Consider the following 15,818-nt stretch of genomic DNA (forward strand, 5'->3'; position numbering starts at 1 on the left):
CTCTTCTGCAATAAGCGGGTCAGCCCCAGAGTATAACTGTCTCGCAGCTACTGTAATCTGGTGGCATCTGGCCACTATGATATCCTACTATTTAATCAACATACAGTGTAGGGGTTTATCGTTAGTTTGATCGCCATTTTACTGCAGGTGTGTTTATGGTGTCTTTTGGCTTCGAACGCATTTATAAAACATAACGCACTGTTTTTACGGGTGTGGGCGGTTTTACTGCATCGCATCTACTGTAGGTATTTACAAACGTCTCTCTATCTCTCAGCACCAGGCTATCAGTTGGCTAAGAAACAGCACCGCGCGTCATGTGTCTTTAAGAGTAAAAAAGCCCTCTGGCCAGTTGCTTGCTGAGGTGGAGCTCTTCTCCCTACTGTCCTGCATTGTGGGCAATGTGCTGCTGTTAGTCTCAGTCGGATTACCCGTTGCTGGTGAACTGTAACAGCACTTAGTATTGGTTGCTGGGCATTGCCATTCGAAGGTAAAAAATTAAGCCTCAAGTCATTTTTTTTAAGTGCAGACCTTCCACAACCGAGCATAATGAAGTTCACTGAATTAATTCTGACTTGAAGTGGATCCCTTTCTTGTGGAACCAAACTCATTTAAATCTTCTAAGCAGAACTGTAAAATAAAAAGGGGGAATTTCTGATTATGGAATTCAGTTCCCAGGGGACCTGGAGGGGCTCTGAACTGTAGATAGCTGCCTTCATCCTGCTACACAAGTACATCAGTGGAGCTACGCTGGCAACCTTAGACTCTTCACCCGTGTTATTAAGCAGAGCTACAGTAGGTAAGTCACATTGAATTGTCCTACTTTATTAAAGCCTGCGTAATTTCTATGGACCTAACGTGCACTGTAACGTGAACAGTGCTGATTGCTTATTCTATAGATAAAAAGGAGAAAAAAAGAGACATGCATGGTTCTTAAATGTATTTGCTATTGTGAGATATACTGTACAGTACAGTAGGCTATTGCGCTAGATGACTTAAATCGTACCGTACTGTATATGGACACGATTTTTAAATGCGAGACAGCAGGGAGTAAATGAATGAATATTGCCGCGATTCCTATCATAAACCTGAGCTTTGGTAGCTCACAGCTGAAACTATAGTACGGTAGTTTGTACTCCTTGGAATACATGAATGGGCAGCCCTAACCAGCGGGAGAAGGCAGTAGCATTTGGACCTCAAAGTGCGAAAGAAAAGGTTCATTGACAGTTTGCCTTTACTTCCCTCTTGTCTGACTTGCTAATATGAATTACTCACCACTGTTAACTGATTAAATCGATTCCATGTGCCTGCTCTATCATGTGCTGTTGTGTGAAAACGGGTGAAGTGGAACCCGGTGAAAATGACGCTTGAACTGCTGTACGTTCATTCATAGATGGGTGTATCAATGGTCGACTTTTAACTATGCACAGTTTTCCCATATGAAAAACATACAGTACATACACCACTCTTCGAGATTCATTCCCCATTAAACAGAAAGGAATATAATAAAGCGAAATAACACCAATGGAATTAAAACGGGAAAAAAAGTCATTTTCAGCTGTATGCTGTATAATCTCATTTTGACTACAATGTCGAATTAAATTAATGTGCAGTATATTGTAATGGTTGGTTAAGCATTATTAAAATAAACCTAGGCTGTTATTTTCTTCTTCATTCTGTTATGATAACAATGTCTAATTGTATTGCTGTGTATTAGTATGAGTTATGCAATATTACTAAGGTATATCCTAGTGATTTGTTTTAATCTTTATTCAATTAGGAATGCAGTGTTTAATTATTGTATATTATCATGGGTGATGCAATATTATTAAAATATACCTGAGGATTATTATTAAAGTAATCCTACACATTTATATAGGATTGTGTACTGTATTTACTGTATCTTATAACAAAATCTTGTATTTATTAAATATACTCTCTAAGTTGGTTTTAGAGTTTGGCTGATTAATTTACAGTTTCAGACAAAATTCTTCTGATTACAATGGTTTTTATGCTGAACTACTTAAACCAGTGTGTAAACAAAAAGATGTAGCTTTGCATTGCTGAAAAACAGCAGCTGTAGTCTCCCATGAACTAGTTTAATGGTACTCTACTTGTGCTGTATGGCCATTCAGTTGTTTCTGCTTTGTGTGCTGTGTATTATACAGTGTTAAGTGTTTATCACATATGTGGCACTCCACAAAGCCCTGTAATTTGCCTCTCTTAATGTATTGTTTAACTCTGCACATTGCTATTGAGTGGCAGCTCAGAATATTTTTGCAATGGATAGCACTTCTAAAATGTCCCTGATTTACAGTATCTGCTGCATTTTTATATTTGGGGGAGATAAGTTGTTTCCATGCTGTAAAGTAGGGTATTAGTTTTAGGCTGGACTTGAAAGAGTTACTGTACAGTGTTTAATAATCACTGTAATGACAATACATAAAGTTGTTTTCTTAAAACTGCCGAACGATTCACACATGACACCATTGTGATGTCTTCTCTAGTAATGCAAACTACATTACCCATGACAGAGTAGCTGGCAAACAAATTTCAGAATAAAACTTTATTCTGTATAAAATGCCAAATGCCATGTCACTGAGATAGTGGTGTTAGGGAGCTTGCAGTGAAACCTAAAACACACCATTTACAGGTAGGTAATGCTACATCTTTAAATGCTATTATATAAAATTTGCAACTGTCTCTTATTTGAAAAGCTGTTGTGAACATGAGAGAAAAATGTAAACGAAAATGGTTTCCCAACAACTGTTTAAAAGAGGCGTGTGTGGGTGGGAGAGAGGTGGTATGGAACATTGAGATTACTTGCGATAATGCATTTGTGTGACAGGGAAATGCTAACAGATCTAAAACAAATACTATTCCCTGTATTTCAATGAAGGTCTGGAGCTGAAAACGTATGACAGGCATAGTGCTTTGTTTTTGCTAAGCATAAATATACCCTGCTGTATACAAGTAAGGTGTAAATAGTACAGTATATGTCAGGAATGACTTGCAGACCATCATGAAGATCAGAAAGACAAAAAATCTATTTCCTTGCTGAAATCTTTGCACCACTCTACACCACAGAGCAAAATGTTTTTAGGTGAAGGATATAGATGTAACATGATTGCATTATTATATATATTTTATAATATTTTCCTATTCCTCTTATTAGCAAAAAAACCCAAACATTTCAGGTTGTTCTGTTTCCAGATCTTATTTCTTTTTAAAAAAGAGCCTCTCATAGAAATGTTTGTAGTAGCCCATCCTTCCAGTCTCATCCTGAAATCAATTACTAAACTTAACGTTTGCTGCTTATTTACTGTTTACCAAGCTCAGAAAAATCTCCCCTCCTTATATGAAAGAGATTTGACAAGAGATTCTTTAACAAAACATTGAGCCTCAGAAAACAAAGACTTACTCAGCTGATAGCAGTGGTGTATGAGGACCAGTTCAGCTTGTAAACTGCATTATACTAGAGCAAACAGATTAATGGAAACATTGAACCCCACTTTCAAGTGATGGTGAAAAATGACACCATTACATTTTTTTAAATTTCCGTACAACTTGCGTACCATTTTCTGTTTTTTTTTTAAACAACAAAGAACAGTATCAGACTTTGTGATGTGATATGTATTGTTTTACATGTACCTGGTGTCCCGCTGTGAAAATTAGGGTGTAGAAATCATGTATCAAGCTCTGTCAGCTTGATAGAGGCCACTGGAAAAATGTCAAACGCTATAGAAAACAGATGTGTGCTGTCCTTCAGATAGAAACAGATTCCAAATTATTTTAAATTTACTTTCTTTTGCTATTCAGTGTAGCATCAGTGTCTCAACACCAACTGTCAGACCTAACCAGGGGAATTGTGAATATAATCAAGTCTAATTTTCTGTAATAAAACTCTAATGTGAAATGTTTGCTTTTGTACACAGATTGGAAGTAAAGCCCCATCTGAATAATACAAAAAGAGTGATATTTTAATGTAATATTGGATTTTAAATTTGTTTTTTGTCAGGTGAAATAAATGATCAATTTGTTAAACCTGATATCAAGAGGGAATTGCAAGATTAATTTAATAGTAGTTTCTTTAATTAGATTGCTTATAACATAAACAAATAAAACATTTATTCCTGCATATGTACAGTATGAACTGAAGTGTGAATTCGGTGGCTTTTATTAGATACACTCTCAAAATAATTCAATTAGAAAAACAATCCAGGCTACAAAAAAGGCAGTTTAAATTAAAAATAAAGAATTGATGAATGAAAAATTCTGATTTTAGAACAGCTATTAATGTTCTGGGAAGCAGATGGTTTGGTACTTAATATGAAAATGTCATTGTTTGTGCTTTCGGGTAAGAACATAGTTTCAAAAAATATAAAAAAGAATGTTTTTTACAGTGTCAGCTTTGCCCTCAAAATACATATTGTTTCAGTATTTTGAGATAATTGTGATATTGTAAACATCAGTACATTATATGTTTGTTAGACATGCTGGCTTGGTTAATTTGTCTATAAATGAGTGTTACTTGGTGTTTCCTTGTGTGCGTGTGCTTTGTGCTGGACTAGTGTCTCATTCAGGAGGTTTCTTATCTTGGGCCCTGTGAGTATGGGATATTAGAATAGGCTTTCATGAATTCTTATCACAAAACAGCAGCCTATTGATAATAAATAGATACTTTATTTATGATAACTATAATGCAGAGATTTACAAACCTCAGCTTGGCTACCTGCAAAAGACTATTTCAACATTTATGTATATGAGGGTGGCATTTTTCTTCTTGTACAGTATACCCTGTTATAAAAGAGGTTTATTTAAACAATAAACAAATATTTATTGGTGTTAATGAGTTCCTACAGTAGGTGCATTTCCAGTCTATTTATACATTAACATGCCTTAACATTACAGAAATGCTTCTGGCACTCTGAAAATGGCCCTTTTTAAATAAGTTTCATTTTAACAATTGACTGCTTTCTCAGTTGTTGGAAAACGCCGAGCTCATCTTAGAGTTTTGCGAACAAAAGAGCTGGTGTACTAACCTACACACGCACAAAACGTTTTGAGAACAATGATACTTCTTTTAGAATTTTCAAAAATATCTCTTGAGGATTCTGTTTTTTTGTAATAAAGAAGTATTAGATATAGAGTCTAATATGCACACATTTCTCAGTGCTCTGAAGCCATATGTTCTCCATCCCAGGTATCTGTGATCAGTAGGTGGTGCTATTATTTTGTATAAGATTGTGTTAGGCTCATACTGGATTAAGACATCATGAGGAAATAGTACATGCAATCGTCTTCTATTAATTAAATCATAGGAACAACCACCACCACATTTAGCTTTTTAGTAGCTGAACATATATAGTATTTGCAACATATTGAGGTCATCAAAGATATTTGTTTGATTGAGAGGCAAATTCTGATTTTGCTTTTTGAAGTACTGGGGCACCCCTGCTCTTCTGTCCCTCTGGGAGATCTCTGGAAGATGTCATGGCTGAATTCTTCCAGGTGTTTTGCGTTTACAGATTTGTGTTGCATTAAATTTGCTTGACGCTGTTGCAGTGAACAACAACAACAAAAAAAAGCTTAACTGTGTCACCTAACTGATTCCTTTCACTGCTTTCTTTAGAAAGGTAGAATTGACTGCGCTGAACTGTGTTTAATTGAAGTAATGGGTCTGGAATCTGGATCTCCAAGCCTGTTAGGAAGAATGCCACACAGTCATCCCTTTATTTATCTCAGCAAGCAGCTGTGGTGATAATTAGCCAGTTTCTGATGGTACAGTATGAGATAATTGGTTTTGTTATTTCTCCTCCTTCCTAAGAACCTTGTTGTACTTTAAATACGCATTTACATTTTCAAAAGTAGTCATGTGATTTGTTTTGACACATCATTTACAATTTCTAGGCACTGTGTGGAAGCAATACAAAACGCACACAAAATGTAAGGACATATAGTCAAAAGCAGAAAATTTACATCCAGGGATGCTATGTTAAAATTGTATAACGCAGTAATGATGCCTTATTTGGGATATTCTGTAAGCTTTTGTTCACCTGAAAATACACTGATTTTGTGGAATGAGTCCAAAGAAGAGCAAACAGATACATTCTGGGAGTTTCTACTCTGACAGCCTGATGAAATTGGACGTTTTTAGGCTTGAACATAGAAGACTATGATGGGATCTAATATAAGTATACAAAGTCCTCAAATGCACTGACAGTCAGCCCAGTGGAGTTCTTCATAATGAACAGTGAGACACATAGCAGAGGGCACAACTGGATGCTGTGTGAAAGTACATTTCAAATTACCAAAAGGTTTGTGAGAATATGGAACAAATTGCTCAGCCATGTTTTTGAAGTTGTTAGCCTGGCTTCTTTCAAGAAACAACCAGGTGAGATTCTTGGACCAATTAGAGATATGTGAGTTCAACTTTCTGTCCCTGGCTTCATTGAGCGTTTATTTACTTGTCATTCAACTGGACAAATTAAAGAAATCATTATATTCTTTATTTACAAAAATACCTGACAGGGATTATAAATAGCACAGACACAGAAAAATTACGTTTTCTGTTATTTTAGCTGTTTCATCCAGTATATTTGAACCAGTATATTCATGAACACAGAGCAAGTACAAATTAATAAAGTCTCCTGCATTGGTCATAAAAATAAAACTTTTTTAAATGGGATTGATATACAGAACTGGTATTTTTACATTTACTTTGTATTTCTTTGATAGATGTTTCAAATTTGTCTTAATATATCAATAATTAGAAAATGATTAAAAAAATGTGATTTGAGCGTTGTAATTTAGGGAGAAAGTACCTGTTACTGTTATACAGTAGACCCAGATTCAATTAAAACATTCATGCCCCCTCACGGTCAATTACAAACAAGAACTGAGACGTCTTTGGCAAAAAACAGTGATCTAGTTGTCATCAAGTACTGGGTATAAAATGTGCGATTGGTGGGCGTTTAGATTCAATCCTGGCTTGTGTTGTACTGAATAAGTGGATAAAGGAGCAAACAAACACACCACAAAGACAAAACCTCACACCTCGATGCACGTTAATATCTCCGCTCTTTGTGCGCTAACAAACAAGCATGTATGACCCGCATGCGGCTGTAAGTTTTTTGGTTCTGACTGCCTACTTGATACTGTTCCACATACAGAAAACAGAATATTATTATCACCATACGCGTGTTTCAATATGGCAAGGGTCTGTGTAAACTTTGAATTGGCTGACTGAACTCTTGCAACCTTTTTTTTTTCTCCCTGCAAATTTCATGTGTGCATTATGTTCAGATATAGGATTCCACAGCTCCTTGTGAACAAATTGTAAAAAAAACAACATTCATATCATTCAATTACCTTAGAAAGCTAAACAATTCCATTGTTTTCATATTGAAAACATTTCATATTGAAAAAATGTTTTACATAAATTATTCTGCAATGTGCTATCCACATAATTTCTTGTATTTTTTGTGAATACCAGTTATATTTCACTATAAAGCTGTTAAGAGGTCCAATAGATTTAACTGATGCTTAGAGTTAAAACTTAGACTTAGGCTTTGTGCATTTTTATATAACACATGGAAGATCCTGCTGTTAAAATCACTGATGTGGTGAGCCGAAAAAAGAGTTTTCTTCCAAAGTGTAAGGCAGTAAATTGGATTTCGGAGGAATATATTATCCCATTTAAAGTGTCCAGTTGTTTAAAAAATAGTCACATTAACTTGCAAGGTTCGTAACATATAAGTGTAAAAGGTGAGGTGGATGAAAAAAAGATGCTGATCTTTAGATTGCAGAAAGCATGTTGAAAGAACCATTGTAATACCCAAATAAGCTAGATATACTGAATAACCACCTGTAATTTGTTAACCTTCTTTGCTTTGACATTGCCTTTATGTCCAAAATGAAACTTGGCTCCTAGTTGTGTTCTTTTCTTTCAAAGGTTTCAACTTAACACATGAAATAATTTCTGTAACAAGATTAACAGCATTTTCTGTGAAATATAAAAAATATTTTAAAGCAAATTATGTCAGTCTATACAGTGCTAGATTTTTATGTTTGATGCCCGAATTACTGCCCTCTCTAAATACAAAACACCACTGTGAATCTGCTGTATGCTACGTAATGTGTAACTAATGCAAACCTAATCATGTGCGATGTCCTGGGAATTTTATTTTCACTGCATGAAGGACTTAGTTGTGACATCCTAACATTACAAATTGTGGAAATCACAGCTAAAAGAGAGTGTGTTTGCAAGGAAATACTTTTCAACTGACCTACTGTAATTCCAGCTGCTAGGTGAAAAAATACACTATAGTATTTATATGATGAATCCCCCAGTACAGATGTTGACAATGGATATAGATCACTCAGTCTAAAAACATTGAGCACCCATGTTTCACAGGAAAAACAGCTTTCTATTTTAAATCCTTACATCCTCTGCTAAATGTATTTTTTGTCATTTTCCAGTATTTTAATTGCCATTTACACTAGGATCTTTTTTGATAGTTCATAATTGGTGAGACGATCTTCAGCAATATTTCAAATAGGGGAGTATCTGTTTTTGTTTGTTAATTTGCCTTATGTTCAGTCCTTTTATCCCTGACATTAGGCTTGCTGTTCTTCTTTTCTATCTGCACAGTTTCTAAGTCCTTCCTGAGGTGTAGAGGAGACTAAATCTGAGTCTATGTATATTTAGTGACTCAGTGGGGAATTAAAAGCTTCAGTTTAAATTTTTTTTGTATTTCAGTAGTTTGGTCAGATCCTAACACATGCAATATACTGTACAGACAAAATGTATTAGAGGCTGTTTGGAGTAATTCACCTCACTGAGGGACCAGCAGCCTGACTGTAAGGATGAGGTTGACCGAATCCTTCCTCACTTTCACAAGGAAGGGAAGGGAAGTTCAGGAAGGTGAGATGATTATATTTATATATCAAATTATATAGATGAACCAAATGTCTTCCTCTTCTTCGTAAATCTTTTTACAATGTTATGTTCTTCATCTGTTCTGAAAAAAAATACGTGAAAATGAAGCAGAAATAACTTAGCATATCTTTGAGAAAACGAAATAGTGAGTTAGAAATATAGATTAAAAGAAAATATTATTTTGGATTTTTTATTATGGCAGGATCAAGGTATTTTGTAGCAGATAACATAATTAGTGATCAAAATCACCTTTCTTTGTAACATTTTCCCAAATTGCGTTCACGATAAACAAGAAAAGATATAATGTAATTGCAAAAAGAACTTGAGGTTCTAAAAATATCTCCAGTGCTTTCTTCCATAAAACCAAATACATATCCCACAAGCCTGGCATGAGAATTGTCAAATGTTGATTTTTCTCTTTTAGCCCATTTTAAGATGGATTTTTTTATGAGAAGCAATTTCCTTTTTTAAACATTAAGAAAATATTAGTAATATAGTTTTGCCAATGCAGCTAATAATGATAAAAAGAAGAAGCAATTAAAATTAGGTGCTTAATTATTTAGCAGGTGAGTGAAGGGGTGATGCTTCAGGACTGGGGCATTTCTTTCATGTTAATCATGAATCATAAAAGTAAAAATCTTGCTCCTTTCCTTTGCATTTAAAAAAAAAATCCTTGTTAAATGCAAAAGAAAGTGTCTAGTGGCAAAATATCTCTTTTGATGTTAAATGGTATATATCATCCTTACAAATGATTCCATCTACACTTTTGCAAGATTAAGCTTATTGAACTGTTGAGAAACTTGAGTCTTATGTTCCCAAAGATCAGAAACTTTAGTTCATGTACTGTTTATACCCATGGTACTTGCCCAGTTTAAAGTGGGCATTAATGGATAGAAATCACTTTTCTGGGCTGTTTGGCAGATAATGATGTTGACTGACTACTTTTCTTCACGGGATTTTACCAAATCAGTGATATACTGTATGAGAACATTCTGAAAAATCCTGTCACGATCATATTCCCTCCCCTTAAGGGCGCTCTGACGCTTTCGTATTTTAGTTTATTAGTGCAGCTGCCCCCTGTTTAGTCCGACACTATTTCGGCCTGGCGCTCTGGCTATTCCTGGCTCAGCACTGGGAGATGGACGCCTGGAAGCCCACCTACCAGCGGGTCCAGGAGAGACCCGACGGCACAGGCTTCATCACGGCGTCCTGACCGTCTGAGTCCGGGGCTCGGAGCAGCTGGCCTCGTTACCCTGGTTTTAACACTTTGTTCCTCTTCCGGATCCCGTTCCGGATTTTAATCTTCATATGTCTTGGATGGATTTCCCGTTACCTGGACCCTGGACTGCGCCCCAGATTCCCCTCCTGGACTGTTTGGACTCGTTTGCCTGCGCCACGCCCCCTGAGCACCCGCTCACCGTCGTCACGTTCCCCTGTCTGTCAGCCCGTCCCGATCCTCTCCTACGTCCTTTCCCTGTTGTCCTTCTCCACTTACTTCTGGATTATACAGTCTGCATAGGGTCCTAAACTACACCTAATGGGAGCCTGGGCCTCACAATTCCTCTCTGCATCATGGCAACATATCAGTTTGTAGTTTCTAAACACTGTAATTTAAGCTGCACAAAAAACTGTTACATTGATTAATACTAGACATTACAGTATAATATTAATTGCCTGAACTGCATGCTTCTCTGGGAAAACAGAAAGCTTGCTGTTAGCTCTTAAAAAACCACTGAGTAGCATTTAAAAGAAAACAGATGCTATTGATTCTGTAGTGGGTTGGCTGTTCATTTGCTGTTTAATGCTTTTTAATCTATACTGTAACTTGTATGTTAGGAGATCTATGTGTGCATGTAGTTGCAGTTGTGCTGGATGTGTGCTTAGGATGTCTGGACTTTACCACCTGGTTGTGCTATTATGAATACTTTAACAACGCAGTCTCAAGGAGAAAGCTTGCTTTAACCCGGGTCTGTAGGGAAACAGAAATGTGAGACAGCACTGTTATTTTTTCATGCAAAAGTAAAAATAGCTGGTGAGAAGGCTGTAAATTCTAGCAGGTTATTTGCTATATCAAATTCTTATTTTGTGGTGTCTGAAATTGAACCCCTTATTTTGCAAGCTGTTAGAGTATTTGTACAGTATATACGTGCATTATAACCATGTACTAATAATATTTTAGGATCTTATTATATTTTTAATAATCACCGATCTACATTAATGCAATTGAATAATTTTACTATTGCTAAATAATAATAAGATGAAACAAATGCTTCTTTAAAATAAAAGTTTTTGTATTGCTTTAAAAATGAAGTTAATAGTGATATGCGTTCCAGCAGCAATGATGGGTCAATTACAATAAGATATATTTGTCGTCTTATATTTTCAGAATTTAGGCCAGAATCTTTATAAGGAACAGATATGAAAGTACGTGTGATTAACTACAAAGACATCTGCTTCTTTCAGTATTAAGGATATGTCTTTGAGAATAATGCATCTGAAACTGGTATTTATAAAGTGAAGGATTTATAAAATGATTTATGAAATAAAGAGGCAAAATCTGTAATACACCCTGAGCAAAATTTCTTTGTCTTTCACAGTGTGATTTACACTTAGCATTAAATGTCTGAGTCACAAGAAGATATTGAGGGCTTTTTATATATGGTTAAATGAGAAATGAGCTTTTCCTGGACAGTAGTAGACAAAGAGAAACAGAAAATTACATGATTAATGTCTACTAAAAAATTATCTTATTTATAAAATTCCCTTGTAACAATGTGCTGTTATTTAAAAGTAACTTTTTATTAATTTATCGGCTGCATTTGAAGTTCACTGTCCACATGTATTCCTTATAATTAAATTCCTAAAGATTTTGTTTCATAAGACTTTCTTCTACCATCCGTTTAATTATATTTTGCATCATTTTTACAGGAATACTCTCATCAGGTAATACTTTACCTTTAAACTATTTTTTATCCTCTAAAATCTTTTAAAAGATGGCAATAGAATTATGTTGGACCTAAAAATGTTTCAATTTCAATTTTGTCCAAAGGAAACATTAGTGCTCGCTAATCAATATGTCTGTTAATGGAAGAGCAGTCTGGATTCCTGAGTGCAGCCAGGATATTTCCTGCCTCCCTGAGTGGTAGCTACAATGTCTATTATGGTATCCATGATCCAAGTCACGTTCCCAAACAGTGCATTCATGACCCTGAAGAAAACAGACCGCAAATAATGGGTTCTTACCCAGAAAAACCACAGTAAACAAAAAACAGGACTAATGAAAACAAAGGTACTCATGCTGGTTGACCAGGATTCAGCCTTGAGCTTCTTGGCAGTCTTTTCAGGCTTTCTGAAACCAGATATAAAAATTGAGTCAAGATAGATAGATAAGACTGTAGTACGGTAATTCAGGTGGGGAGCTGCGTCAGCATGCGTAGGCTGCAAAGGAACAAGTAATAGGTTTATTCCATGCTGAAAAAAAAGAAGAAAGAAAGCACAATGTTTCGGCTGTGGAGCCTCTCCAGGTGAGAATTAGCTCTGTGTGACAGATACTGTAGATGACAGCGTCCTCCACTCCCAAGTGTGACCAGTAGGCGAACTGCAAACATTTGTTCGAGAAATGTTTGTAGTGAATGAACGCTCAGAGGCCAATGCAGGACGTGAAACATTAAGACTAGGGTCTGATAATTCTTCTGTCACTTATGTTGGCTTTATGATTATCAAATTACACACTATGTACAGTATAAAGGGATGAACATCAAAATGGATCTCTTAGTGTGCCTAACTCTTCACTTAACAGAGTTCTGGGTAAGGGTAATGTGTCTTCTAGATTAGAGAGCGTTCCATTCTATTAATTTGATTTTTGCTTGGTTAATGAAGTTTTAAACATTGTTGTCTCAGAATATTCCAGTTTTTTATCGGTTTTGTATAAATAAATGAGACTGTATTACCTTTATTTTAGAATCATGTTTTGGACTACAAAAACTTTCAGTTTGTTTTAAAGTACTCATCAGTTGTGGTTATGTTTCATTTCTTGATTTGCTGTCAGTTTTAAAGTCTAATAATGTCTTATATTATAGACTATTATTATTATAGACTAATACAATTAAAGGTGTGCTTTAGGTACATTTCTTTTGGAATATTATTATTTTAAAAATGTAACAGAGTTTTTAAAAATTGCTCACGAGGAGGTCAAATTTGAATTTCGTCCACTTTTTCTCACCTGCTGCACACCCCTTTGTGCATCTGTTCTTGAAATCCTCCCTCCACTCCATCTTCACCCTCTCAGGGGCTCCCTGGCTCATTCTTTGTACAGCAGATGGTGGCCTCATTCTTAGAGGCCGGCTACCAATCTGTCAGCTAAGGAGCAAGTAAAGGTTTATTCTGTGCTGAAAAGAGAAGAAAAGAAACACAACGTTTAGGTTGTGGAGCCTTCTTTGGAGTCACCCAAAGAAGGCTCCACGGCTGAAACATTGTGTTTCTTTTCTTCTCTTCTCAGCTTGGAATAAAACTTTTACTTGTTCCTTTGCATCCTACACATGCTGACGCAGCTACCTACTTGAACTATTTTGTCAGCTAGCTGAGTTACGTCAAATAAACTTTAAATATACCATTCCTTTAAACTTTGTTGCCACGTTGTATTAAAGTTTTGCTGAACTACTGAATAAAGCATTGCAGTAGGATTTTTTAACAGTACCAGAATGGATTACATGTTTACTTAGGATAGCCTAAATTTAAAAAGCACACATCCAAACAGTTTAACTGTTTAACACTTTAACACTTTAAGGAATGGTGAAATATAACATATCACAGTAACTAGTTTAACAGCAGGAATGTCATAACAGTGTAATTTATTTTCACAGAATCTGTACAGTGATGTGCCGCTTACAGAATTGTTCCACAAAGAAAAAAAAGATTCAGCTCTGAATGAAATAAATGAAAACCGCATGGAAAAAATAGCCAGAAGTGACTATGGCCACATTTTAAACTTAGATAATAACATTCAATCGGTTCACGTAGAAAAACATTGTAATGCTCTGGGCAAAAAGGCAAGTCAGATTTTGAATCTTCTGAGGCAAACAAATTACTGTAGAGTACCTCATCAACAAAAAGAAAACAACAATGTACAAATTCTTACAATTTACATTTAGAATTGCTAAAACTGGGGCATTGATTTAGCAGGTTTTTGATAGAACCTGGGATTACGTAACTTGCAACTAGTGATAGGAACTGAGATTTTATTTAATTGTAACAATGATTGCGCTTTTGTTTTTCTAAGATGATGGTGAAAAAATATTTTTTCTTTTAACCTTCAAATCTGATAAAAGAAAATGTGTGTTTTATATTTTTTCCATAGGTAGTCTCTTGGAGCAAAGAACTAAGCTTGGCATTTGAAGCTTAACAACTATATAAAGGATGAATATGTTCTGTGACTTAATCTTCTCTTCTAAACCAATTGGAAAATTAAGTCATCACCAAAGGGCAATCCATTTACTCCATTCACAGAGAATAATTGATGCTCATCAAACTTTAAGTGCCTATGACTTCCAAAGCCAATTGATGTTACAGTTTTATAAAGATAACTGCATCTTCACATGTGAAATGTACTGAATTGCAATGTAGAACAATCGCATTTTTTCCTTTAAACCAAGTAAGTCATTTTTCTGCAATTTTTGACATTTTTTATTTCAATGTCTAAAGATGAAGCCTTTCAAGTTTGGGGTCTGCAGTGCAGCAGCCAAGCTTTTTCTAAGTGCAGCAATGGTCTCCTGGGCCCTATACACTGAAAGTTGCAATATTAACAGTACCCATTCCATTTCATTATTAGTACTATCAGGCTGTTGTGCAAAGTGTTTACTTTCCACGCACCGGAGCTCCATTTCTAATGCTAATGAAAAAAAACAGTTTTAAACAAGAACCCTCTTGAGCAGACGTGGTCTGAACTACGAAAGCAGAAAGACATGCGAGGTGGCCTTCTCAGTGCTGTCTGCTTTGTATTATCAAAACAGGGAGACGTTGAATAGTTTTATGTATGAGCGTGCCATGGAATTAGTTATTTATCACTCTCTTTTCAGTAGTTTGGCCAGACCATGATTTAAAGCGTAGTAGATGCATGATTTGAATTAGTTCACTTTGTTGGTGTAGCTTGCCTGGACGAGGGGAACGACAGCAAAGAGGGATGAGCTACAGAGCTGCAGCAAGTGCAAAAATGGGGTGGAGGGAGGGATTTCAAATGAACCAGTGAGTAAAACCTAAATGGGATGTTTGTATGTACTGTAAGTAGGCAGAAGTTGGTGAGATTAGGGTTTGACCTCCTATCGATCATTCATATCAAATAAAGACGTTTAAGAATTAGAAGCATTTTAGGATGTCTGTTGGGTATTTAGCCATAGTAAAATTTGGCCTAAGCCCATGGCCACTGGACAAGGAAACTGGGACCCCCATACAGAGTGAAGACTTGACCAAGGGGTAGTTGCGAATGTGGAGATGTAGTGGAGGAGGTGTGAGGTGAAATTCTCAAATAAGAGAGATTTGTTATATACAGTATAGTTTAGAGCAATGTGGTTGGGAATGTTTATGAATTAGTGAAACTAGGGCACAAGATTTGGTTGTCATCATCCCTCTTGAATTTCAGTTAAGACCTTCCGTTTAAAACTCTAATGAACCCCCCATACAGTATAATATTGAATTTTGTGTCTGATACTATTCCTGAATTAAAGGATATGTTAGAAGACAATGTTATAGTTGACATTTGACAAAGCCAACACAGGTTTTTGCTTTTGTCTTTGTATAGTATTAAGAAGTGAATCAGTGAGGATTGCAAGGTTATCGAACAAGCAGATTATATCTCGATCACAAAATGAGATGAAATATTAGTACA

General features: G+C 35.8%; 1 protein-coding gene across 1 annotated transcript in view; it reads left to right on the forward strand.

Moving 5' to 3' along the window:
• Positions 1-246: 246 nt before the first annotated feature.
• Positions 247-15,818, forward strand: part of calcr (calcitonin receptor) — a 67,277-nt gene continuing 51,705 nt past the window's right edge. Inside the window, exon 1 of the mRNA XM_006636015.3 lies at positions 247-796. The gene's annotated coding sequence lies outside the window, so the exon portion shown is untranslated. The remainder of the gene's footprint in view (positions 797-15,818) is intronic.

The sequence above is a fragment of the Lepisosteus oculatus genome, chromosome 10 (assembly GCF_040954835.1).
Source record: "Lepisosteus oculatus isolate fLepOcu1 chromosome 10, fLepOcu1.hap2, whole genome shotgun sequence".
In the NCBI taxonomy this organism is placed as follows: domain Eukaryota; kingdom Metazoa; phylum Chordata; class Actinopteri; order Semionotiformes; family Lepisosteidae; genus Lepisosteus; species Lepisosteus oculatus.